The following is an 11,557-nucleotide window of genomic DNA, read 5'->3' on the forward strand; positions in this document are numbered from 1 at the left end:
CTATATGGCCAACTTCATTGTTTGATTAGTCTTTTCTTTGTTTTTTCATTAAAAGCTCTCCAGGAAATCTAAAGCTATGACATGTAATTATGATGTTGTAAGTGCGGCAAATGATAATAAATTGAATGATAAAAATGGGTTGTTGAATAAAAAGATCAAAAGTGTGTCAGATTCTACGAAGACCAAAACCTTTATTTTAAATCGCCTATTGACGGGCGTCGGGTCGAAAACCTTGTAGTTGAATGAGGCATATAAGATTAACTAAAAAAGGAACTTGGAGGAGTTTGACAATAATAATTATCTTCGGTTAATGTACTAAAGGAATGTTTGTAACTTGAAATTTCAGAGACAGACACATATAGATCAATATGTTGTAAAGTAAATTGATAGTGCTTTTTTAGTGGCTGATATGCTAATTACACAAACGATTAAAAAATAATGCAAACAAAACGTACCATACTTTGAAGGTTAAAGGCTCATCAAAAGAGGACGTGCTGCAATTATATCTAGTAGGGCTTGACAATTGTAACACTTGATAACTGCCATTCTGGGTAGACGTTACTTCAACACCAAAATATGAAACCATCAAATTACAAAGTAAAAGACAGATGGCTTGTAATTTCTAACACTCATTAATAAAAGCATAAAGTGTACGCATCAAACGTCTAAAAGTATCAGTAACAGTGGTAGAAACATATGAAAGTATAATGACATAAATGATAAGAAACCAATATAAGCTACAAACAACTAAAACATTATATAAATAAATATCATGTAATAGGAACACACTACAGTCGGAAGCTTTCTTGGAATAGTCATTGCGTATCTTGATATTCAAAAGCATGTTGGTGTTAGAAGAGGGTTGTTACTTATGGTCGTTTGAAGCATAAGTAGATACGATTTGGTTTGCTGGTATGCTTTCAATTAAAGTTTGTAGTTGGGTCTCATATAAAGAGATAAAGTGGCACATAAGAGACGGCTTGCACACATTTGCCATTCTTAGACACACTTCAAAATTTCATTAAGTTTACAATGGCAAATTATAATCTTATAAAATCATCTTGAAATATATTTCACACCATTGTAAAATTTTGTATAGGTTACCTGCTCAAAAATTCAAGGTTGTTTCCCTCTTTACAATGGCCTTCTTCCTACAATTTAACTAAAAAAAAATATTTACAGATAATTATAATTCTTAAAGTTAGAATTATGGGTGATAAAAGATGCATCCGAGCACCTAGCAAATTTGCTTCTATGGAAAAGTATATGATATATATAGTGCAACATATACACTTTTGATTTATCCATACAGCTTAATAGAGCAGAAAGAACAATTAATTGGAGGAACTTAGCTTTTGTATTTTTACTCTCTCAAACATGCAAACAGTATTTTTTTTTTTTTTTTTTTTTTTTTGAGGCTATCTTCTAGCATTCTAAGATTATCCTAGTAATTATCCTAGTAATATCTAACGTAATAACTCAAAGCAAGTATAATAGAGAACCTTGAAGTTATTTGAGTCCAAAACAACGCTATTCTACAGCGTATTTACAGTAGCATTTAGATTCCTACTCTAAGCTAGTAGCATAACTAATGTCACACAATTCGGAAGTAGGAAATGGTTTACCGATTAAGCAGGTAATAACACAATTATATACCTTCGGGATAAAGGGCGATAAAGGTTCCAAGCAATGATGAACACTGATAGTGAGTACACTGACATACCAGCTGCATAGGTTGCTGAAGCGAATCAGGAGTGATTATTGCAGCTGCAAAGCAAACAACAAAAGAAAGTGAAGTTGCAAATGTCGGAAACATACAATAGAGAGTGATTAGCACCGGTAAATTAAATGGAAAAAAAAAACGTTATTACCAGCTGTTGAATGTCGATTCTCAGTAAGCAATGATCTACAGAAATAAACAGAAGAAGCAGAGGAGTTGCAACATGCTACAAATTAAACATGAAATCCCTGAACTTCCTTAAACCCTTGGACTTGCAACATGCTACAAACCCTAAAAAAATTTGAAAAACAAAGAAAGAGTTACCGATAAGATGGTTAAGGGTGCAGTTAACCGCGAATGGAAGAAACATGAACAAATTAATAACACGTGTATATAAATTAAAGTTGAACATGACACGGACTACAAATGAAATCTGCGCTTTTAGAAGGCAACCCATCTTTGGTAGCCGTCACGTTTCTTGAAGTTTACATGCTGATATGCAGCACACATCCAGTCTCCACTGCTCATAATTTTCAGTTGTTATATATTTGTAGTTAATATGAAATACCAACAACAATTATAATCATTCTTATTATCTCTTTGAAGCCTGAACATTTATAGCATAGTGTTGCATTTAATCTTTAAAAAAAAAAAAAAATTATTATCCAAATAAAAAGTACTAAACCTGAAATTATGAATAATGAAGCAAAAGGGCAACTGAAGAGATGATTTTAACTTAAACCTAAATTGACTAAAAGCCAAAAGAATCAAAAAACATGGAAACTATGTAAAAACTAAAGTAATCAGGGTTTTTATATTACTAAAGCTACAGCGAACAATACAACCCATATGCTGAGCATTCGAATTAGAGCCAGCAATTACTTGTGGTCACTGTTTTATACTAAGGTAATTTTTCATTAATAGAGTTCATATCTTCAAATTTTTTTAAAGCAGTGTCCACAGATAAGTTCACATCTTCAAGCCAAAATAAATTACCACAAATGCTTGTAAAATGTGTATACAATGAAAATTACCTTGACGTCAAAATTTGTAACATTTTTGTTTCACAAAGTCAGCTCGAGAACATTGTCGCTGCGTGACAGTGTAAGACGCCAAGAGGATAACAACACTCGGTAATTAAAATTTCACAATCATAAAGCAATTTAAAAGTATCGAGTCCCAGAGAAATAAGTCCATATAGACTGCTCTAAATGTAGGAAAAGACCCTAACTTTAAACATTTTAAGAGCAAAACTTGTACCGAAACTAAACGCAGGTGAATCACAATCATCTATGCAACGATCTAGTATGCGACAACACATCAATCATTTTCCTGTAGTTCATATTTCCCTGGATCGCATCATTTTCAATACACCAGATTTTTCAGAGTTACTTCTATGTATAGGGCATGCTTTCATTGACTGTCATTTATTTTAACACCTATACCCTCAAATGGGTCAGGTGTCTAAGCAGTCAAAATCATGAATATAGTATTAAAAAATCGACTGCCGCTCAAAAACCAGCTATAAACACAGCGGTCAGTTAACTACACAAATTCGCAAACCATTCTATTGTTAATGCCTGTAACCAACTTGCTGTCTCAAAAGTAACTCATCATGTTTGACTTATTTGACCCAAAATGAACTCGCCAGTTCAATGATCTGTTTGACCTACTTTCCTAGATTCGAATCGCTTACCTCTCGTTAAAAAAATTAATGTGTGACCACTCTGGCTAAACCAATATATAAGCTTAATGCTAAAATTGGTTAGGCATTTAGAAATGATGTCATGTGGTATTTCGAAAAGTTGAGATTGCAGTCGTTGCTACTTGTTCAGTTTGATTTTTCCATGTCAATACCAAGTCATTGGCATGTGACATCCTGCAGAAGTAATCATATACATAATACATACGACATCAACAATTGAAATGGCTTTATACATACAGTAAAACATTGAGAAAATTTTGACACATTACACAGTTAACCCAAACGATTTGCATCTTGAATGAAAACTAATATCAGCGTATCAGCCACTATTTTTTACAAACTATAAATAGCAAAAAGAACCCAAGAATAATAAATTCTCTTCACTTAATTGCTTAAATATTCACAACTCCTTATAACCTTCTCACTATAAGTATATAAACAGAGCACATAGAATCACTAAATTTAGGCGTCTTAGTCCTCAAAATCTTGTTTTATCCTGAACATGAAGCAAAATTTAAAAAATACTAAACCCTAGCAGAATGCTAAAACACATTAACCTCTAACTACTAATGAACATACATATAACGATCCATATATGCATATACAAATATACATAATACATGTGTTTACGTATAGAGAAAAAACTAAAGTAATTTGAACGAAAACCTAACCTGATGATGAAGACGGAATTCCCATGGAGAACCCTTGATTTAGGGAACAACAACAACAACATAATACATTACCGTAACGAAAGTCAACGACAAACTGCAGACTCGAACTTTCAATTGAAAATAATGGTGATAACCTAAAAATTAACCAAATATCATTAAACATGAACAATAAATGGAAAAATATACACAATACCAGAAGCAATTGAAACTGAAATCAATAATAAAAGCTTACCTGAGAACAAAGTGACAATTGCTAAAGAGGTAACGCACCGAATAAGCACTCTGTAACAGGACAACATCAAATCAATCAATACGTAAGAAGAAGAAAAATGCGACGCCTCACACCAACAAAAAAATTAGGGTTTATAAAGCGCCGTTTCTGGGGAGATTTTGGGGGCGTACGGATCGGGTTAATTCGGTTTAGTTTAAACAATGAAATTTTGCTATGCGATGCAATCTGATACGGACTCTACAGTACCATAAAAGTTCTTCTAATCGCATGGATGATGGCGATGGCGATGGTGATTCAGGGGTTTGAGGGTGATGGTGCTTTAGGGTTTTGATTTGGGCAATTTGGTGAAGAAAGCCCCTGAAGAGTGGAGATGGGAAAAAAAAGAAAAGACGGTACTGTGTGTTACTGTTATACTGTAGCGGAGTGTGCAAGTGGGTTTGTGGTATTTTTACGGGAATTAGTTTATTTATATTTATATTTATATTTATTATATAAATTAAAAAATCTTCTCTATCTCTCTACATGTTACAAACCGTGTGGGTTACCTCCATGTGGCGCCTCGAAAAGCACCCAAATCCACAATTTCCACATGTAATTTTATTATTAACTGATAAGTACTCTGATTAATTCTAATGAAGTGACAAGTGTTGCATTCTTATTCGCCACAGACCATAATTAACACAAAACCAAGCACGTTTAATCATCAGCCAAGATACAGATCTGAAACAAAAAAGTAACCTCTCACTTCAAAAAATATCAACCACGATTATCTTAAATCGCCGATACAATCCTCCGGCGACGTCAACAAACGACGATGATACATCTAAATTATTTGCCACATTTTTATGCACGTAATGGTATTAATTTTGTATAGTTAATCCAAAATCCTTAAGGTCGTCGGAACCCTAATTCTCATTCCGACCGACGTTCATTGAATCAGGATTGGAACAGCGGAACCCTAAGGTCGCCGCTGCTTGCACTATTCCGTCACAATCGTCACCATCGTTGTCATCATCTTCATCATCATGTACTTTCCATGATTTCCAGGTAAATCTTTGTTTTGTTACAAAATTATCAAATTAAGGGATTCTAATTGAATCAATGAATGTAATTGGGTTGTTAATTTTTCCTCTTCCAGTTTTCCAGACCGTAAGCGCTTACATTTTATTTTTAATTTGGGTGCTTTGTATGAATTACTTTGTGTTTGACTCCTTGATCGTGACAAGTTTTTGCGCCTTAGTATACGTATGTTGATCTCTACGTATAATACGTCTGTTGCAAGTTTGCATATGAAGGTTTAAGTTGAGCGAGCAGGTAATATGGTTATATCAGTTTTTGCTTGGATAAATTGTTATATCTATGGAAGGTTTAAGTTAGTTACAGACACAAAAAGTACATTAATATACCTAGTATTAGATACACTTCGCTTCTACAAGAAAACAAAAACAGCTGATTGATACATTAGTGGGTCAAATTTGCCACCTCTAATACTTATATATCAAGAGAAGATCTGACTAATTGTAAATTCAGATGAGGTTACTAAAAACCTTAATTCCATTACTTTTCTATTTAATTTGCAAACTTAATTTATTACATAATATTGGTCAGATTTTATAGTATTTGAAAATAAATTCTGCATAATATTCACTAAAATTATCAATTGGGCTATACCCAATCTTTTGATTGATATCATTTGGGGCTTATTATTGGTTGTAAATATTAGTGTTCATATTATGTGTTATATAGTCCTTTCTAAGTTACTACCATATAATTTTATATCATCACGGGATGATTTTGACACCACCTGGAATTCACATGTAGACTTGCAAATACGTACATTTACGATTTGGTGAGTTGTGTTTCAGGGCTTTTGAGATATATATTATTTGTTTAATATAAGATACTGCATAAAGGTAGAAGGTTATCTCTGATCGGGCCACCCGGGAGGGCAAAGTAATCCGACCCCATGGTTTCGAAACTCATTTTTACCATTTCTAATTTCTTTAGTTTCAATACATATACTATTAAAGTGTTTCATCATTAAACTGCTATCAACAACAAACAATGGTGTACAAATACTAACGTTTACGAAAACTATGTTTTATAGTTGCTGTACAACGCACGGGCTCTTAAAATCACATTAAAAGTATAATCACATTATGTTACATTTTTGACTACTTTTTAACCGCTATCATTTCCTTTTAAGCTACTTTAGTCAATTTTGTCTGTTGACCTATTATAAATGAATCGTAAAATGTATTGACCCATTTATTGATAGTTGGGTTGAAATTATCACATCTATATAGGACTTAAGGAGTGTGTCTACAAGTATATTTAGCATCTTTGATGTTGAGTGTATTCTTTCATCTGGTGTGAGTACTTAAGAAAGCTTGAATTACAAGGATGGACTATATCTCATTTATGTCAAATTTGTTTACATACTAAAAAAATTGTATATTTCTAACGCTGACCCTTCCATGTGAATCTCCAAATACTTATATATATATTAGGGTTCTTCAAGGTAGGTTGACTTTCAAATGTCAACGGTACATGTGTTTGATTACTGAAATTTGGTTTTAGATGGAGTCTGCTTTTGATAACCTTACTACAGATTGGTTGTATTGGTGGAAAATTAATTGTGATACTTTAGATAGTATGGGTTTAATTTTGACTTCAAAATTTCAAAAGGCAGCATATGGGACTAAGTGTATAGTTGCAAAGTTGGAGACTAAAGTTGGTGATATTATGACCAAGGAGACTTTTTTTTGAATTATGGTATACTCGCTGTGAATTGATAATGATCTTAAAAAGTCAACGGATCAAGTTTTGGCACTTCGATATTTTGCCCAGGTTTGTGAAGTTTTTTAAACAATGTAAATTGGTGATGGTTTCATGTACTCAAGGTTGCATCAGAGGGGTTTGGATGTTCGTATGCTACCACTCCTTATATTATACAGGTGATCAAGTCCTTCAATGTTTTGTTAATGCCGAGTGATAATGCTAAAAACGAACATATATTTCATAGCATTATCCCTCAAGTAAGACAAGCTTTTAGTTGCAATTGTTCTATTTACAAGTGATATTCGTTTAAATAATAAAAGGTGAAGACAAAAGACAGATTCGATGAATTGAAGACGCAAACGACCAAAAAGCTCAAAAGTACAAAATACAATCAAAGAGGTTCCAATTATTGATGAGAAACGTCTCAAAATTACAAGAGTACAAGATTCGAAACACAAAATACAAGATATTAAATTGTACGCAAGGACGTTCGAAAATCCGGAACCGGGACCAGAGTCAACTCTCAACGCTCGACGCAACGAATCGGAAATTATAAATTAACTATGTATATAAATATAATATAATATATAATTAATTATATAAATTATATATATATTATATTTATATATTAAAACCGTCGGCAGACTAAGATCTAAACTTGTGTGAGCTGGATTCCACTGCTCCGCACTCGCGGAGCTTATGAAGGCAAAAACCTCCGCACTCGCGGAGGTCAAACAGTAACACGTGGGCCTATAAAAGGCCGAGCATTCGGCCGAATTTTACACATCTTTTTCTCTTCACTCATATGTAAACGTATATATATATATATATATATTTATATTTTAATTTTAATTTTAAATCCTAATAATAAGGGTATGTTAGCGAATATTGTAAGGGTGTAAGTCGAAATTCTGTCCGTGTAACGCTACGCTATTTTTAATCATTGTAAGTTATGTTCAACTTTTTTACATTAATGTCTCGTAGCTAAATTATTATTATGCTTATTTAAAACGAAGTAATCATGATGTTGGGCAAATTACTAAAATTGAGTAATTGAGCTTTGTACCATAATTGGGGTTTGGACAAAAGAACGACACTTGTGGAAATTAGACTATGGGCTATTAATGGGCTTTATATTTGTTTAACTAAATGATAGTTTGTTAATTTTAATATAAAGATTTACAATTGGACGTACCTATAAATAACCATATACACTCGATCGGACACGATGGGCGGGATATTTATATGTACGAATAATCGTTCATTTAACCGGACACGGGAATGGATTAATAGTCTATGGAATTATTAAAACAGGGGTGAAATTATGTACAAGGACACTTGGAATAATTGATAACAAAGTATTAAAACCTTGGATTACACGCAGTCGATATCCTGGTGTAATTATTAAACAAAGTATTAAGACCTTGTTACAGTTTAAGTCCCCAATTAGTTGGAATATTTAACTTCGGGTATAAGGATAATTTGACGAGGACACTCGCACTTTATATTTATGACTGATGGACTGTTATGGACAAAAACCAGACGGACATATTAAATAATCCAGGACAAAGAACAATTAACCCATGGGAATAAACTAAAATCAACACGTCAAACATCATGGTTACGGAAGTTTAAATAAGCATAATATATTTTATTTCATATTTCCTCGTACTTTTATTTATTGTCATTTTAATTATTGTTATTTATTTTATATTGTTAGTTAAATATCGTCATTTACTTTACGCTTCGCTTAAAATATAAAATAGATAAACCGGTCATTAAACGGTAAACCCCCCTTTTATATATTATTATATATAATTATATATTTTGTACAAATATAGTTAATTAAAATATAGTGTGAAATAAGCCAGCTCCCTGTGGAACGAACCGGACTTACTAAAAACTATACTACTCTACGATTAGGTACACTGCCTATAGTGTTGTAGCAAGGTTTAGGTATATCCCATCTGTAAATAAATAATTAAAACTTGTGTAATTTGTATCGCTTTTCGTATCAAAAATATATAGTATTTCACGTACACCTCGCACGCACATCAAGTTTTTGGCGCCGCTGCCGGGGAACTTAAAACGCCGAAAGCGCAATGCTAATGATATAAAAAAAAAATAATAATATAATTTTGTAAAAGTTTTTATTAAGTCTTTCAAGTAAAAATATAAGTTTTTTAAAAAAAAATATAAAAAATATAAAAATACAAAAAGAGTTTGTTAAAAAAATATAGAAAGTTAAAAAGTATTTTTATTTTTGAGTTTAAATATAAGTATTTTATTGTTTTATATAAATATTTATTTATATTTATATATATTTTATTTTTATAGAAAAAAAAAACTGAACCTGTGCAAAAACGAACCCTTTTTCAGCTAAAATCGAACCCTCCGCGACTCGCGGAGGTTTTGAACCGGGACCAACCGCACTCGCGGAGGTCCACTGACAGGCTAGGGTTTGACTCTACAAACTGTAATAATTACGGAGTATTATTAATTATTACTATTAAACCTAATTAGGTTATTAATTAATTATCATTTAGTTTAGTTTTAATTATTTAATTTGTATTTTTAAGTTTTAATTAGTTTTATTAAGATATAAAATTAATACTTTTATAAAATAAATAATATAAAAATAATATTTTTATAAAAATTTTATTTTTTACAACTTTTAGTATTTTTTTTATATTTTGTTTTTTTTAATTGTTTTAGCATAATTTTTGTGTTTTTCGCTTATATTTAGTTTTAAGATATAGTTTTTGCCTTAGTTATTTTTATTTCTAGATTTTTAGGCTTTGCCGTAAAATCCCTTAAGTGCTTTTTCTTTAGACTAAGATTCAGGTGCTTTAGAATTTTGCGACACGTTTTTAAGTTTTAGTACCTTTTTAAGATATTGCCAGTTGGGATATAGAATTCCTTGTAAGCTTTAATATTTTTAGACGCAACTTTTAATTTTTAGTTTTTAGTTCCTTTTTAAGTTTCAACGCGCTACTTTCTTATTTTTATTTTTCGACGCCTTTTACCTATGTATCAATTATCACGCCAATTAGTAATCTCAATTTGCAATTTTAATTTTAAGTTAGTGATAATAATAAGGTTGGGTTAGTCGAGTGTTTTAAAGTTTTATAAGTCACTTTTTTTCTTTCTTATTTCTCCAATTTTAATACCGACGCGCTCTTTTTCTTTCTTATTTCTCGCCATTCTAGTTTTAGGACATAGATTTTTATTCTACTTCTTCTCTAAATTTCTTTAAATTACGAAAATTTATTTTAAGTAGTTAAATTGATAGACATCAAAATTTTCTGGTTCGTAGTAATAGTTGGATTTGTACGTGGACCGGGTTATTGGAGCCAAACAGTACTCAATTATATTGAGACCAAACGAATCCTGTGTAGTGACCCGAACTTTTCCATGTTTATATATATTAATTGAGATTGATATTTACATGATTAAATGTTTCCAACATGTTAAGCAATCAAACTTGTTAAGACTTGATTAATTGAAATATGTTTCATATAGACAATTGACCACCCAAGTTGATCGGTGATTCACGAACGTTAAAACTTGTAAAAACTATATGATGACATATATATGGATATATATATATAGTTAACATGATACTATGATAAGAAAACATATCATAAAGTATATTAACAATGAACTACATATGTAAAAACAAGACTACTAACTTAATGATTTTTAAACGAGACATATATGTAACGATTATCGTTGTAAAGACATTTAATGTATATATATCATATTAAGAGATATTCATACATGATAATATCATGATAATATAATAATTTAAAATCTCATTTGATATTATAAACATTGGGTTAACAACATTTAACAAGATCGTTAACCTAAAGGTTTCAAAACAACACTTACATGTAACGACTAACGATGACTTAACGACTCAGTTAAAATGTATATACATGTAGTGTTTTAATATGTATTTATACACTTTTGAAAGACTTCAATACACTTATCAAAATACTTCTACTTAACAAAAATGCTTACAATTACACCCTCGTTCAGTTTCATCAACAATTCTACTCGTATGCACCCGTATTCGTACTCGTACAATACACAGCTTTTAGATGTATGCACTATTGGTATATACACTCCAATGATCAGCTCTTAGCAGCCCATGTGAGTCACCTAACACATGTGGGAACCATCATTTGGCAACTAGCATGAAATATCTCATAAAATTACAAAAATATGAGTAATCATTCATGACTTATTTACATGAAAACAAAATTACATATCCTTTATATCTAATCCATACACCAACGACCAAAAACACCTACAAACACTTTCATTCTTCAATTTTCTTCATCTAATTGATCTCTCTCAAGTTCTATCTTCAAGTTCTAAGTGTTCTTCATAAATTCCAAAAGTTCTAGTTTCATAAAATCAAGAATACTTTCAAGTTTGCTAGC

The 11,557-nt window shown here is 31.5% G+C and overlaps 1 long non-coding RNA gene across 3 annotated transcripts; it reads right to left on the bottom strand.

Annotated features, from left to right (window-relative positions):
- Window positions 1-311: 311 nt before the first annotated feature.
- LOC139857489 (uncharacterized) lies at window positions 312-4,672 on the bottom strand. 3 transcript variants are annotated; one of them, XR_011762545.1, is made up of 5 exons: window positions 4,329-4,672; window positions 1,872-4,230; window positions 1,657-1,767; window positions 1,105-1,162; window positions 312-561 (listed from the first exon to the last, which is right to left on the bottom strand). It is a non-coding gene; the product is annotated as an uncharacterized lncRNA (long non-coding RNA). The 3 variants fall into 3 exon arrangements; XR_011762546.1 differs by lacking the exon at window positions 312-561 and having other exon boundaries at window positions 620-1,151; window positions 4,329-4,671; XR_011762544.1 differs by lacking the exon at window positions 312-561 and having other exon boundaries at window positions 620-1,162; window positions 4,329-4,671.
- Window positions 4,673-11,557: the final 6,885 nt, after the last annotated feature.

The sequence above is a fragment of the Rutidosis leptorrhynchoides genome, chromosome 7 (assembly GCF_046630445.1).
Source record: "Rutidosis leptorrhynchoides isolate AG116_Rl617_1_P2 chromosome 7, CSIRO_AGI_Rlap_v1, whole genome shotgun sequence".
Lineage (NCBI taxonomy): Eukaryota > Viridiplantae > Streptophyta > Magnoliopsida > Asterales > Asteraceae > Rutidosis > Rutidosis leptorrhynchoides.